The sequence below is a fragment of the Schistocerca nitens genome, chromosome 11 (genome assembly GCF_023898315.1).
Source record: "Schistocerca nitens isolate TAMUIC-IGC-003100 chromosome 11, iqSchNite1.1, whole genome shotgun sequence".
Lineage (NCBI taxonomy): Eukaryota > Metazoa > Arthropoda > Insecta > Orthoptera > Acrididae > Schistocerca > Schistocerca nitens.
In genome coordinates, this window is record NC_064624.1 from 128479415 (window position 1) to 128494508 (window position 15094).

The 15094-nt window shown below is 39.2% G+C and overlaps 2 long non-coding RNA genes across 3 annotated transcripts in view; both read right to left on the reverse strand.

Moving 5' to 3' along the window:
* LOC126213555 (uncharacterized) overlaps positions 1-15094 on the reverse strand; it is a 136141-nt gene that overhangs the window by 73775 nt on the left and 47272 nt on the right. The window lies entirely within an intron of this gene.
* Positions 6860-15094, reverse strand: part of LOC126213551 (uncharacterized) — a 47838-nt gene continuing 39603 nt past the window's right edge. For both annotated transcript variants that reach the window (XR_007541253.1, XR_007541254.1), the window contains exon 5: positions 6860-7182. This is a non-coding gene — a long non-coding RNA (uncharacterized LOC126213551). The remainder of the gene's footprint in view (positions 7183-15094) is intronic.

A 15094-nucleotide genomic window follows, 5' to 3' on the forward strand; every position in this document is an offset into this window, starting at 1 on the left:
GCCCGATAATTCTGTTACCAGATACAGCACATCATACACCAATTTTTAAATCGTGTAATGGCTTTTGCAGTATGCCACGGGGATTCTCTGTAGCCCAGTGTCATGTGAATTAACATAACCCGACAGATTAAACCCAGCTTCACCCCTCGTAAATAGGTGGAACAGATCAAGATTTTCCCCCAGCGACATTTTTGGGCAACAATTACAGTAATGTGTATGCTTACCATTGTCCGCTTCTTTTATTTGCTGAACAACACTCACATGGTAAGGTCTCATTTTTAAGCCACGAAGGATGCGTTGACACGACTTGCGAGAGATTCCTCATTGCTGTTATAATCGTCATGTTGACTTGCTGGGACTTCTTTCAATGTGTGCCACCACATTTGCCATAACTCCAGGTGTACGTACAGTCTGTGCCTTAATTCTCTTTGAGTTAACAACAATGCCTGTCGAACGCCACTTTCTCACTAGATCCTGAATCGTTGATTTTGCAGTAATTTTACTTTCGGGAAACTTTTCATGAAGAGTGTTACGAACAATTTTAATGGATTCAGACCGCACATGTTCTTCAACAAAGAACACACGTTCTTCAATGGAGAAAGGCATGACAATGAAGTACACGGTTTATAACGACTACTTTCCGTATGAACTACTTACACGCTACTGCTGTTGGAAGGTGGCAAGGAAACTGACAAGCTAGTAATGCTACTCACGCATGTTCACATTCCGGCTCAGGCCTGTTTTATGTGCGCCAATCTGTATCATGAAAGATTTCATCAATATATCTCCCTCTTCTTTGTTAGCTATTGTTAGGGCAAGAGATCAATTACAATTATTGACTGACTGAGCTTAAACCACATAACATTATATAAGGTAACATTTGTAAGGGAAAAAACAATGGAATATTGGAAAATAACTGGTTTTGTAATGAATAATTGAGTTGTAAATGTTAAGCAGCAATTTCATTACAGAGGCCGCATTTGCAATTAAATATTTTTGTTCTTACTTGGGGTACAAATTTTTTATTTTTAAAATCAATGTCATTGAATCAACTGTTGATTAATTAACTTATCTACAAGTGACAGCCATACACTTATAGTTTCAATTGAGAGAGATAGATGAGAGGGGCTGTATTAAAATTTATCTCATCAAAACTTATTTTTGCCAACATGACGAAAGCCTGGTCAGCCAAAGTATTCCATTTGATGTGTATAGGTAATCCTACAAACAGAACTGAGTTGGCAGAACATTGCCTCAAAGCAGATGTATGCTCCGACTTGGTTTTTTATTCACCCTCTCTTACCACCACAATCTTCTAATGACCGACCAAGGAGCTGTGAAAGGCTTTGGTGTGTACTGCACACATTAGATGCTTTATTTGCATGGTTGTCTGCATACAGTCTGCAGCTCGTGGTCGTGCGGTAGTGTACTCGCTTCCCACGCCCGGGTTCCCGGGTTCGATTCCCGGCGGGGTCAGGGATTTTCTCTGCCTCGTGATGACTGGGTGTTGTGTGCTGTCCTTAGGTTAGTTAGGTTTAAGTAGTTCTAAGTTCTAGGGGACTGATGACCATAGATGTTAAGTCCCATAGTGCTCAGAGCCATTTTTTTTTGGTCTGTATACAGTTTTCATCAACTTCATCACAATATGTTAACACATTAATGAAGTGGTTGCCACGGCAACAAATGGCAATAGTTTTATTTCTCTCAATCACTTTAGCAAATCTGACATGACTGTGGGGCCACAAGGTATCCTGTTAAATCATTATTCTAGTCAGTATGTGGGTTTTCAACTTATCTTACAGATTTGCAACAAACTTTATACATAATTTAAAACGTTTATGAAACTTTTTTCTCACTCTCATTCTTAACATCACATATTGAAGAGTTAACTCATTTCCAAAAGTTTTTCAAACTGCCCAGTAAAGGATAAAAATGGTTAATTCCTGATCACAAAAGATGAACGAGCTGCACAATGGGTTGACTTTTTTGGAGAAACCTTAAAACAGACCAAGCCACTCAATGCTTACAACTTTGAAAATGGCCCAAAAATGCACGACATAATGGTCAAAGCAGGTGATACCACAGAAGCAGACATGTGCAGCAATCCAGACACTTAAAAACAATAAAGCAGCTTACCTGCATGAAATCTCTGCCAGAATTCTAAAATATGGAGACCTGAACTTAATCAGCACCTTACTAAACTGTGCAACATACGCTATGATTATTATTACAAACTTTTAAAAACCTCTGAAACAAGGAATTTAATATAAGACACATGGGTCGCATATGTCAGTTAATACCCCAATAATGGGTGACAAGTATTGGACGTGAGACGCCACCACATGACGTACCATTCTGCACGTGATCATCCTGACAAGTTAAGCACTCATGTTGATATGGCTCAGAGCTATGTGTACAAATTGATGCGGGGAGCTCAGGGTTTGAGTCTTGTGTCTGAAAGCAGTAATTCTTTTATTGCATGACATAGTTGTGTGTTCACACTGAGATTTATTTGTCAGACTTGCAGTCTCTGCTGGTTTATTGCAAAATACAGGACAACAACCCTACTATATTGGGTCACAAGTAAACTAATACAAGTTGCTGAATCAGATTGTTAACAGTAAATGACCAGTTTTTCTTACTAAATAGTGTCTTTAAACACAACAAGAAGGGACAGAAGGAAGGGAAACAAAATGAGAACAGCTTTTACTCGGTTACAGTGAGGACAATAATTTTGTTAGCTCTGTGTTGACAACAGTTTACATTTGCAAAACATGTTCGAAATTTGCACTGTTTGCTTGACAGAGCGTTGCATTACTCAACCATCCCTTCACACCCAAGCCCAACTGTTGCAAATGTGATACACATCAAAGGTTCAACATTTCTCATCTACTTTTCATTATTTCCCAACATTTGCGACCCCATGTGTATTAAACTAAATCACTGACCTGAGTGTCACCTAAGCTGCTTCGGGTTTTTTTTTTTTTCAACAAAAAACCAAGTTGTGTTTTGTCAAACAAAGCAAGTTCTAGAAGTCTGCAGGTGTGGCATCATTGTTCAACTACCGAAAAAAGGAAATCCAACCACAGATACAAGTTGGAGGGGTGTCACACTGCTTTCAATGCTAACAAAATAGAATAGTTCATCGACTTCAACTGGCCACTGCACATAAACTCCATCAGTTTTAAAAAAGCATTTCACGGTGCACTCCAAGAATAAGTATGGAATACTGTAAACCTACACGAAATTCCTGAGTATCTTATTAATGTTTTCAGAAACCAGTACCAGTTCTCACAAGTATCAGTATTCCACAGGCATTTACTGGGTATACGCTGCTTTATTTGCAATTCGGTCCGACTGCGACCGACGGCACGTGCAGGCCCGGAAAAACAGGAGAATAAACACAGAAAGAGCACGTGTTTTGACAGGAATTTCTCACACGCTTTTGTTCGGGGATTAGTGTGACATCCGGTCTGTCAGTCGTAGGGCCCGAGCAGACACCTGCGCGTGGCACGGCTGCCTCTCAGTCTCTCGCCGGTGCACCCCAATTCTGGGCAGACTGCACAGAGGATGGCATGACGGACGGTGGGCGCTTCGTGACAGAACGGCTTTAACAGCATAATTACACGTAATGGGTGTTTCATGACTGTATTCCTTGTGTAATCAGAATAAAAAAGTGATGAATTTAATTACTTCTTTACAAGACCTGCATTTTTCCAACCAGTAGAGAATGGTGAGTAAGAGAGATCCGACCCCTTCAAACTGAACTTTTTTATGATACCCTCTGCTATGTAAACGAATTTCCTGTCACGAGATCCTTCCTCTCCAGTACAGAGCCGCCAATTTCCAGGTAAGGAAGAGCTGAGGATTTAGCAGAGAGGGGGGGCGGGGGGATTAATAAGGGATCAATTTTATTAAGCAGTCAATCCAATTGATAAGTGTGTGAGGGAGCTATTCGACTGATTAAGGCCTGAAGATGTGATGTACTTGCATCACTGATGGGAAAGGGGGGGGGGATTGGAGGTTTCCAGGGGGTTGGGGGGGGGGGGAGGGGGATGGATGGGGGAACAATAGGTTAAGGACCTGTCAATGAAAAGAAAGGATCATCCCTAGGGGGTCATAACCATCAAAAGTGAACTATAGGTTTGCCCCCGAGTGCATACTTGCCCTATATGTAGTCAACCTGCTCTAAAAAATTATCTTCGCACTTTCTTTGCCCTAGGGGCAAAAATTATGTTTCAGAGCAGGTTGCCTACATCAGGTTCAAGTACGCATTCAGGGGGAAAGCTATTGTTCTCTTTTGATTGACTCACTGAGGATAATCCTTCCTTTTGATTGGCAGGTCTTTAACCTATTGTTTCACCCCATTCCCCCTACCAACCCACAGGAATCCTCCAACACTCCCCCACCCCCTCACTGATACAGGAACACTTTCAGGTACGAGTTAAATGAATAGCGCCCCCTCGCAGTCTCACCACACCCCCCCTCTCATCAATTTGAGTGACTACTTAATTAAATTCTTCAACTCCTTGACTCACCCCCCCCCCCCAATCCCCCCCCCCCTTTCCCTACCAGAAATTGGCGGCTCTGTGGTGGAGAGGAAGGAACAGAAGATAGGAACACCCATTTCTTTCGTATTCCGACATGCACCAAACAAGCATGCATTCTATGATATTGCAGTCTTTCTCGGCGTGTTCCACTGATGAATTCTTCTCGGGTTATCACCCGAGTCGTCGCGTCATCTTGTCACGACGTTGCAATGAGTTTCGAATCAGTCACCTTCTGGCAAAGATGACGGGTATAAAACTCATTGAAACACTGCGACAAGACGACACCACCACTTGGCCGTTAACCCGAGAAGAATTCATCACAAGCATTCATTCTGTCACCATTCCTTTCTATATAAGTCATAATTTCTTAATGAACAAAACTATGAAAAAATCCAACACGGGCATACGTCTGAATGAGCAAACTAGTCTTAAGCCAGTATTACAAGACACACCTAACATATACAAATCTGCACCAGCACCCCAAGCAACGAGTGTGGCACTTCGAGCGATTGTGTGATACACCTACTGTGTATGTCTATCCTAGTGCCCCAAGAGAACATATTCGGAACTACAGTCTTGTTTATGTTGTCGAGTATGCAAATTTATCGTTTCTTACAACTGGTACTACTCATTAAATCTTCTGAGTGATCTAGGTTCATATTTATTAAGCAGCACTAGAATAAAATTATGTCATGGTTATACAGAATTGTACACTAAACCATTCTGTTGGTGGTGCAAGAAAATTATTATTATTATTAACTGTGTTTACTTTCGCTTTTGTTTCTCAGTGTTATAGACTTGGGACGATGGTATTATTTAAGCTGCATTTGCAGTGACAGTAGCTTCTTCAGTAGTTAAGACTGAACGGTGACGTAACGCCAGGGGCAGGGTTTGGGTTCTGCCTTGGCTGCAAAGGGCTGAAGGCAGGGAGGGTCATGGACTCCCTGTTAAGTAAAGAGTTTAGGCTCGAAGATCCTCTGGAATTCAGGAATTTAGCCAGGATGGATGTGTCCTGTTTTGACAAACTATTGTCCATGCTACACGGTGGGATTTGTGTGTGTGACACTGTGCTGAGGGAAGCTATTTCACCTAGTCTGATGTAAGAATCGGACCATTTAACATGTGTTTTATGATTTGACCATAATATATTACTGACAACCTCCATTATGCCCTACTATCTTTCGGGTTGATTGTCACACTTCGATTCCTGGCAACTAGGGAATCGATTTAGAGCCTAGCTTTCAGTCATAGAATTTCACAGCCAAGCATTTCAAACAATTATTGTGCAGGTGTGTGCTGAAATTTGCATCAGACTGAAAGATAAATACTTGAAGGTAAACTAGTGTTATTTTTCAAGTGGGGAGTACCTTTAGGTGGCGCTAAGTAGCTAATTTTGTTTAAATTGTTAACAGGCCGCAACAACACAAGCATAAGGGAATTAAATTTCAAAAAAATTTTAAAACTTGTGGCAGTTTCCAAGCTGTATTGGTAAGCCACAAAATTGAGCTATGTACCATTGAAAACCCGGCATTCCCAAAGTGAATATAAATGTATAAAAAAGAAATTGTATCTTAAATATTCTTCACCAGGAGGACTTTTCAGCAGTTTACTGCAATTGGCAATATAAATGTGCCCATTATTAAATATTTGTACAAATTCTCTCCTCAGGTGCAATGGACAGGAAGCATGTTGAGCCTATCCCTCTACGATCTGCTGGCTTGACATATTACAACTAAAAAACATTTCACAGCCTTGTTTTGCAGGCTGTTTTAGATTCTAGGTACAGATAGGTTCACCCTTGGCATTGGTTGCAATGGCAGGGTAATTGATGGGAGGGATCTATGCCAACAGCCAGATCAGTTCCTGCAGTCTCTAGAAAGTCTCTAGCAACTGAAGCCACTCAATGCGGCTTCCGTTGCCAGAGACTGCAGAGTGTGTGTGTGTGTGTGTGTGTGTGTGTGTGTGGGCGCGCGCGCGCACGCAACATACTATATGGTGAGTGGCAACTTTCATTTCATAATATTGTTACATTCCATCCTAGATTTTCCATTGTTTGTTTGCTGCACAAATATTCAATTGATGATGCAGATAGCACTTACTGGCAAGTACTGATATCGAATACACAGATCTGTAAACCTTAGGGAAAGGGTCTTGGCAGTGTGACAAATCTCTCGCAAGCTTACCGCAACAGGACGGAAACAGGACATCGTCACGTGCCACAGAAGAGAGTGAGAATTCTGTGAATATTTCAATCCTGTAGGGTATATACCCTGGCAGTGGGAAGCTATAAAGAAGCACAATTTTTTATTTTCAATCTTTTATTTAAAAATTAACAATCAGTAACTTTCTGAATTGCACCCATGATGGCATTCGTGATAAGGCACTGTCTCTCTGCCTTCAATTTTCTATTTTTAGTTGTAATCAGCTCAGCTGCAACATACTGGCCCAACTTGTCATCCTCATTGCTGTTTGTTTGCCCCGCAGCATTGACAATGTGCTGCTTACCAGGATATCTTTGGCCTGCTTCTTGGAATTGGCATAGTGCCCCGCTTTGGATAATTCTGGTGAGCACTGAGAGGTAGATGGAGAACTGTTCTCAACTGCACACCCCACTGTAAATGTCTCTTGAGTACTAGGAAAAAAAGGAATTTATTAAATATTGCACTGTAAACATGTTATAACATTACAATTAAAATTCATTGTGCCAAATACAATAGACTGTATAAAATTAATGGTGTAAATAACATGGATGTTGCAACCACTGGCTTGCTGCAATAAATTTATATAATAATATGGAGAGGTCAGTGTTGAATCTCTTTCTTATTTTTTATAAAGAAAAACACTGAAGAAGTCTGTGATATTATAAATCAACATTATGGTGAGGCAGTGGGCAAAGTAACAAAGCAAAACTCTACTGACACAATCATTGGAAGTACTCCCCGTGAGAAAATTCTCTCTTTCTCTCAACAAATGAATCTGAACTAGTAAAAATACATCGATTAAAAAACAAAAATACTTACAGATGAGATGTTATACCTACTGGACTGCAATGGGTGGTAAAGCCTCTAACTTTTTTTAATAAATTTAGCCACGGTTGTAAGATTATTCCTAACATTTTTAAGAAAGAGTAAGGTGATCTCCATTTCCAAAGTGCAGCAAGAAAGATCCAGGAAATTACCAAACAGCAACTATTACACCTGTCTCATCTAAAATAATAGAATGTGCAATTAATAACAATATGTCTAGAAACATACCACAAACTTTCTTTTGTCAATCTAGTGCCATAGTTGAATACAGTAAAAATTCAGCTGTTGCTGTACTGCTGGATCTACCTGTGCTAAATCCGTGCTAGGCATAAATCAGAATATGGCATTTTTTCTTTACTAAGAAAGTTTGTGGTATGTTTCTAGACTTTTCAAAAGCCTTTTGATTGTGTATGTATTAACATAAAAAGTCACCATGCTGTATTGTTAAACAGAAATATCCATAACTATAACAAAATTTTAAAAAAACATACTGAAGGAAATTGGGTCAACTTAACTGACGAAGAGCCTGTAAAAGCAAAATGCCTTCTATGCAACTGTTTGCCAAACTACTTAAAGATAATAGAAAACATGTCCACTTTCACATTAAAAAATAAACTAAAATGTCACTTATTTAAAATTTTACATGCAGCATACTTTGAAGCAAAAAATTAATGTAATGTTTCATATGTAACTTTTCAAATATGTAAAAAAAAAATAAATAAATAAAAAAAAATTCTGGAAAAATAAAGTGACTTAAATCTTTGTTAATTATGTTCGTATTTCAGAGGTTATTTTCCAAGATTTAAGCACATAGTTAAGTATTTTTTAAACTTCTAATGTCAAATATCACTGTGACAGGACCTGGAAAAATGGGAATTTTGAGAGAAAATCGAAGCAGAAGATATGATGTGTTGCCATAGCAATCAGGAATAACAAGACAAGAGAACTGTTTCATGTAACTGGATTAAGTCCCAAACTTAAATAAAAAATTTTGTGAATGCAACACAGTGAAAGACGTACGAAAGTAATAATGTTAAAAGAATGAAAAGAAGACCTCGATGTATTAAGACTAAGAACACATGCAATGAGATCAATTCAACTAAGAAGATTCGGTGTGAGGAGTGTCCAGCTCCCACACGCATCGCAGGGATGCAGATGCAGAGACAACATCCGACATCACCGGCACCAGTTGCTGCTAACAGGTGCCGATTCTACATCCGCACACCGATGCAGACACGAAAAATAATAATTGTTCGAGTACAAAGTCGAAGAAACTGGTCACTAGACTGTATTAGTGTAGCTACAATGCTTAGAGTTAATTCGTTAAATGATCACCTGATCAAAAACTAAGACAGATATGGATAATACACAGAATTGGGGAAACTTCAGAACCAGCCATAGCAATGGAAGTGAGTGAGGAGGTGCCAGACTGGTCTGAATTAGTGAATTTGATTAAAACTTTAAATGATAAAATAGATGACCAAAGTGCAGATTCAGCAGCTTCAAGAAACAAATTGACTGCTCAAAATACTTCTTTAAGAAAGGAACTAAATAAAACTTTAAATGCTCAAAGTTAATTTAGACTCAGTAAATACTCAAATGAGAAAATATATGACCAGGGTGCTTCTTTGAGAAATGAAGTAAGTGCAACTTCAAGTGAAAAACTCGGTGCACAGAGTGCTAATGTAAGTAGAGAAATAGACACATTGATGAAATCACTATTCTAAATTTGATGCTTGAAGTGAGATTTTGAATAAAAACCTAGACTTAATAACTCAATGGATTCTGAATTAAAGGATCAGTATGAAACTTTAACTATTCAGATGACAAACATAGGTCTGTTGAACATCAGAGTAGACACTCAAAGCAAAGAATCTAGTAATCGATGTGAAGACATGGCTGCTTTGGAAACTGAATTTGATGCCAAATGTAATAATGTAGAATCGAAACCTATTGGAAACTTAGAATCTTTAAAAGACGTGTACAATAATGAATACAATAATGTAACACAAGGTTTAAGTACTTCGAAAGAGAGACATCAGTCTAAGGAATTAATGTCGATTATTCAATAGCAAATTTGAGGTGGCAGTGTACGAGTAAATAATGTAGGATGAAATTTCAAAGAGAATATATCGAGCTTTGTTATTAGAAGTGTATGTAGCTTGGAGGAACCATTTTAAGAAATGATAGACCGAGGATTTGCCACGAGAGTAACCTCATGAACATTTCGACTATTGCTGCATCCGAAATTAATAAGACCAGCAAGGTTATAGACGACTTGTGGAAAGGATTCAAATTTATCCAGGATAGGGTAGAAAATGGAATAACTTTACCGGATGTTGTGTTACCTAGTTAAGTGGTGATTGTTTTGCCGGGGGGGGGGGGTCTTCCACACAAAATTAAGCAAGAATTACTGGTTTGCACTTGCTCAAGTGAAGTTAATACCAGATCCGTGGGATCTGGGCGGAGTCACATTTATCCCGCATGGACGTTAACGTTCTGTGTTGTTTTCGGTGTTTCTTCCAAAATAGTTTTCCTGCACTGAATTCCCTTCAAATCTTACACGATTCTGTAGTTTATTACTGAATTCTGAAACTATCCTATAATTTTAGTATTTAGCAAATTGGATATAAACATAACTTAAAGACTGGCGTAAGAGAACCACGGAAAAAACAGTTATCTCTAGACATGAAATGAAAAGAGTAGAATATTACATTTATGGATAATGTAATATAATGTGACGGACAGAACAAATATTTTATCGTAGTGTATAATTTTTTATTTTGAATAGAATATTTTATACCTTTCATGAGATATGATATAGACGGGAGGGTTTGTATAGATTTTGAAAGGGGCTGGGTAGTGTAGGTAAAAGCACGATTTAAACTAACAGATAAATCACGAATGACACAAAACACACATCACACCTTTCAAACAACCCTCACAAACAAATGTGTCTGATTCTTTGACACTGCTATTTCCACAGGGTTGCTAAGATTTTCTTCGGGGGCCTTAAAGGTCACGGTGGGAATGTCTGTTCCGTAGGAACCTCCTCCAGCTTGTCACTAGAGAACCGGCGAGGTAGGGGTCCTGGAGAAGGGAGTTGGAAAGGTTTCCCGTCTTTGGGGCTGTCTTCTTTCTCTTCTTCGATCTTAGCAACCACATCTATTTTTTTCCCTTTCTTATTTCTCGTTTGAGGACCTATCTATTTGTCCCTCTTTCCATATGCATCTACTTCCATTGCAGAAGTCCTTCCTGGTTTCTAATAACCTACAAGTTACTTCAAATAAGTAGGCCGAGAATCAGGCTACACACACACACACACACACACACACACACACACACACAAGCGCGCGCGCGAAGATACACGGGTACACAAACAATGAAACTACCGACTAGAAACCTGTCAAAAGGTGAGAACCATCAAGTGTTGGAGAGAGAAGGTATGTGTACAGCAGGAAATATGCACATATTGTTGTTTATTGTGTCGGTAGTACATTGCATGTATATACAGGGTGTCCCAGCTATCTTGTCCACCCAAAATATCTCTGGAACAATAACAGCTATTGGAAAACGACTTTCACCGGTATCAATGTAGGGCTGGGGCCCATGAATGTACATATTTGGAAACATTCTAAAACGAAAGCATATGTGTTTTTTAACACCAACTTATGTTTTTTTAAATGGACCTCCTATATTTTTTCTTCAGCAATCCATACTATGACAAAGCACATACACAATGGTGTTGATTGCATCGCGATATTCCCATTACATCCCGAGATACTGAGACGCGAAGTTGACGCTTGAAACACCCGACATGCGCTGCTAGCGCACGTCATGAGGCTCAGGCGTGAACCCCATGCTGCCCGTAATCGCGATGTGATTGACAAGTAAGTGTCCCTCTTGATAAGTATGGAGGTGTGATTACACATGTCAATCACATCACGATTACGGGCAGCATGGGGTTCACGCCTGAGCCTCAGGACGTGCGCTATCAGCTCATGTCGGGTGTTTCAAGCGTCAAATTTGCGTCTCATAATCTCGGGATGTAATGGGAATATTGCGATGCAATCAACGCCATTGTGTATGTGCTTTGTCATTCTATGGATTGCTGAAGAAAAAATATAGGAGGTCCATTTAAAAAAACATAAGTTTGTGTTAAAAACACATATGCTTTCGTTTTAGAATGTTTCCAGATATGTACATTCATGGGCCCCAGCCCTACATTGATACCGGTGAAAGTCATTTTCCAATAGCTGTTATTGTTCCAGAGATATTTTGGGTGGACAAGATAGCTGGGACACCCTGTATAGGAAAATATACAGGGTGGTCCATCTCAAGTTTCGGATGAGATTATCTCGAAAACTGTACATCAGGTAAAAAATAGTGGGGAAGACAGGTTCATAACGTGTAAGGAGGACATCATCAAATGATACTACACGTGACCTCCAGCTCCCGTCCCTTTGGGTGGGGTGGAGAACAACTTTTAAATCTTAAAGGGAAACACCCATTTTTTATTGTAGATTCGGATTTGCCATAAAAAAGTAATAGAGTTTTGTCTGAAACATTTTTAAACCATTGACAGATGGTGCTAAAATCGAGAAAAAAGTAAAATTGTGGGTGAACTTTTATTTATTTAGAATTGTGCGAGAAAGATTCATCAAATCGATAAAAAATGTGCACCAGTTCTTTCGTTACGCCAAATTAAGCTATTGTTGTACAAGATGTACTGTATCCTACTTTTAGCGTTACCCAGGAACAATGACATCAACATAGTAGAATGATGTTCCCATGGGGTGCTTCATTAGTGAGTCCCCTTGCCTCTCGCAATTTGGGGTGCTTAAATAATGAAATTATCCACAAAGAAATTGTTCAAAATCATCCCCATTTGCTCCAATGCATAAAGTCAATTGTCTGCGTGAGATGTCCACAGTTTTGAGCAGCACATCCCGTGGTATGGCTACACACGCTATTCAAATGCGTTGCTCCGTATGGTTTCGCGTTGTGGGCTCTTTTTCATTAACAATATTTTTTAAATAACCTCACAAGAAAAAACATCAGGAGATGTTAGGTCTGGTGAATGTGGAGGCCAATGAATTGGTCCACCGCATCCTGTCCACCGACCAGGGTACCGCACATTTAAAACTTTCTGCAAATTTTTAGCATAATGGTGAGCTGCTCCGTCCTGTTGGTACCACATTTGTTGCCTAGTTTCTAAATCAACATCTTCCATTAGCTCCAACATATCATCACAGAGAAGTTGTAAACAAGATTCCCCAGTAACATTTTGGTAAAAAAAAAAATACGGTCCTACCGAGTTACTGTTTAAAATTCCACACCAGACCACGAACGACCATTTGTGTTTATTGTCAATGGGTCTGCGTGGATTGACAGGGGACCAATAATGACAATCATAATTATTTAATTCGCCATTGTTTTTGAATGTGGCTTCATCAGAGAACATAACTTACTTAAAAAAAGTCATTGCCACCTCTTATTTCCAAGGCCCTTTGGCAGAAATGCAAGCGTATTTGCATATCTTTTTGCATCAAGACCTCTGTGAGTGTAATATGATACACATGATATTTTTGTGCCTTCAAAATCCTCAAAGCAGTTGATTTCGATATTCCAGTTTGTGTCTGAATTGCACAACTACACGTTTCAGGATCCAGTTGAACACCGGTGAGAATGGTAGGGTACGAGCGTCATTTTCATTGTAATCGCGATGACGAGGTGGACGGTGCACGTATCCATTTCGAGCACGTCGAGTGCAATGTCCAATAATATTGTCCCTTGGATGTCATCTGTTTGGGAAACTATCCGCATACAATTATGCAGCTGCAGCGTACTTGTTGTGGCATCCACCTAAAATTAACATCATATCAACAATCTCTGTAGGAGGATAAGTGAGCCATGTTTCGCTAAAGAATAATTTACTTTCGTCAGTTGATGTTTAAGGTTCACAATCTGAAAGTGAAGTGACGTCTGATCACATTACACCGACCTTTATATTGAGCCATAGTTGCTAGTTTGGTCACGGTAGCGCCACAGTCAGGTGAGTAATGAAATTGTAAAGAGTTACGTAACGAGATTTTAATACCATTCCGCCTCCCTCCATCAAATACTGTGGAAAAAAAAAGCTTAATTTGGCATAATGAAAGAATGGGTGCACATTTTGTATCAATTTCATGCGTCGTCCTCGGATCATTCTAAATAAATCAGAGTTCTTCCCAATTTTAATTTTTCTCGATTTCAGCGCCATCTGTCAATGGTTTAAAATTGTTTCAGACAAAACTTGGTAACTTTTTTAATAGAGAATCCGAATCTGCAATAAAAAATGGGTGTTTCCATTTAAGATTTGAAAGCTGCCCCACACCCCACTGAAGGGGGAGGGGGCTGTGGGTCACGTGTAGTATCATTTTATGTCCTCCTCTGATCTTACGAACATGTCTTACCCACTGTTTTTACTCGATAATTTTGGAGATAATCTCATCCAAAACTTCCGATGGACCCCCCTGTATATATACATATAACTAGAAAGATTCTATGTCAAGTAGTTAGGGAGGCGGGAGTAAGGAAAGAGCATAAACCTGAGAGGAATCGATTGTGATAATTGTTAAGGAATGTCGAGTCTGAGTATAGGTAAACATAGTTTCTGTTAAGAGTAAAGAAGTCGAAAATAGAGGAGGACTCCAGGGACTAAATGAAGTATCAAGAAGTGAGAGTGAAGTGTAAAATAGATTTTTATTTTTTTCCAGATTTTTAAGTACTTCACGTGTTGGACACTCTAGAGGCAAGACAGGTTCATAAATTATGTGGTTGTTAAATCAACTTTACTGCAGATGTATTTTATCGAGTCTAATGCGAGACGAATCGGTTGACTTATATACGTTCAAATATTGATGTGGGAAATGGAGAATATGTTATTTGTGGAAGCTGGAATGTACCAAGACTGAACTAAAAGTATTCTTCGAGTACTATATTATTTCAAAAGTAGAGAGAGAGAGTGTCTTACAAATTCCTGTTAACCAGCAGTATTCTTTGAAGAAGAAGGTTTTGGAGATCGACGGAGCCGGCAATCCAGAGAAGAAGATCGGCTGTACATATCAAGTAAGTCAAACTATGACAGATAGGTGTGAATTTTTGCAATCCAACTTCACATTGCTTTTGATCGTTTAAGGCATTAGAGTATGTTACAAACAAATAAATTGCTCAGCAGTTCCTATTAAAGATCATTGACATTACCTCTTCTGAAACTGATACAGGAGCATCTCTGCAAACTAGTACACACAGAGATGTATCAGATTTTTCAGAAAGTCTAGTGGGTACTTCTGCACAATAGACCACAAAAAATGCTCACAATCCACCGTTCTGCCTTACATGTATTTGGGGTATTTTAAGTTAATTTCATTTATTACTACCAGTGTGCTTGCATCAAAGTTTCCACTACTGTGCATCTCACATGTGAATGTTTTCACACACAGAAATGACACAAAGAGCACACACAAAGTGGAAGCA